The sequence below is a fragment of the Mandrillus leucophaeus genome, unplaced genomic scaffold (assembly GCF_000951045.1).
Source record: "Mandrillus leucophaeus isolate KB7577 unplaced genomic scaffold, Mleu.le_1.0 Scaffold35, whole genome shotgun sequence".
NCBI classification, from domain to species: domain Eukaryota; kingdom Metazoa; phylum Chordata; class Mammalia; order Primates; family Cercopithecidae; genus Mandrillus; species Mandrillus leucophaeus.
This window is the reverse complement of record NW_012103698.1, coordinates 3,681,082-3,682,366: the sequence shown is the minus strand read 5'-3', so window position 1 is coordinate 3,682,366 and position 1,285 is coordinate 3,681,082. Positions and strand designations below refer to the sequence as shown.

Here is a 1,285-nt window from a genome sequence, read left to right as displayed (position 1 = left end):
GGGCCACGGGCCACGGGGTGATTTTTATGACCTGAATCCCTCTTCCTCCCTCACGTCTAATGTCCTGAAGGTGCAGTCCTAGCTGTACGGCCCCTCCCCGCCCGAACTGTGAATGGCCTGCTCCAGGCCATGGCTGTGGGCAGGGAGTGAGGGGACAATTTCTGAGTGAAAAAGAAAGAATGGGGTCGGTGGTGAAGGTGCTCTCGCTTTACAGAATGGAGAGAACATCGTGTGTGTGTGCGTGTGTGTGTGTGTGTGTGTGTGTGTAAGGGGAGGAAAGCCACCTTGACAGCCCAGGTCCCTTCAGGTCACCCACAGCCAGCTTCAGGAAGGCTGCCCCATCCTCTCTCCCACTAAGTTCTGGCCTAAAGGGACCTGCTTTCTTGGCCTGGCTTCCACCTCTCCAGTCCTGTGTCTCCCTGGCCAGTGGAGTGGTCCATGCTAAGTCTAACACATCCTGGGGGCTCAGGAGGCTTCTGAGCGTCTCCTGTAGTGTGCAGCGTGAGGGCCAGAGACAGGAATGTAAGGAATGGTAACTGTGTTACCTTTCAAGTTTATCCCAATAACCAGGTCATCAGGGACCCATTGTTCTCTTCAGAACCCTATCTGGGAGAGAAGGCGAACCACCTCCGGGTTTCCATCACGTCAAGGTCACAGGCACCCATTTGTGCAAACCATCTGCCCCGGCTGCCTCCACAGACAGCTGTCTCCTTGTCCTCCTCGGCCCCGCCCCACTTCAGGGCTGCTGTGAGATGGAATTCCAGGAAAGAACTTCAGGTGTCTGGACCCTTTCTATTTAGATAATATTTTTAGATTCTTCTGCTCCCTAGTGACCTACATGGGGGCAAAGAAATTGCAAGGACTTTTTTTTAAGGGTCAGAGTTTTCAAAACAAAAGCATCTTCCCTAGAAATTTTTGTGAATTGTTTGCACTTGTGCCTGTTTTAAATTAAATTGAGTGTTCAAAGCCACTGGGCTTCCTGTGTCTCTGGGAGCGGAGACCGGCGGTCTTGGAGGGGGGGCCGCCTATGGTGGGTGAATCTCGTGGAGCCTCCCCTCCTCCCCACATGAGCTCTCCAGCAGCCACGCCACAGAACACCCAACTTCCCTGGTGACCTGTGGGCCCGAAAGGCAGGCAGAGAGGAAGGGAAACAGGAAGTGAACGGCCCTTGGGAATGAAGGCGATGAAAAATAGATGGGGCTACTCTCCCAGGGGAGAAGAGCCCACGAGGAAAGCCAGGGCCCTGCGCTGCGTTTGCTAAGGGTGAGCACAGTGGCTGACGACC

The 1,285-nt window shown here is 54.4% G+C and overlaps 1 protein-coding gene across 1 annotated transcript in view; it reads left to right on the top strand.

The window, feature by feature from the left end:
- Nucleotides 1-970, top strand: part of PAK6 (p21 protein (Cdc42/Rac)-activated kinase 6) — a 38,193-nt gene extending 37,223 nt beyond the window's left edge. Inside the window, exon 12 of the mRNA XM_011989315.1 lies at nucleotides 599-970. The gene's annotated coding sequence lies outside the window, so the exon portion shown is untranslated. The remainder of the gene's footprint in view (nucleotides 1-598) is intronic.
- The last annotated feature ends 315 nt before the right edge of the window (nucleotides 971-1,285 follow it).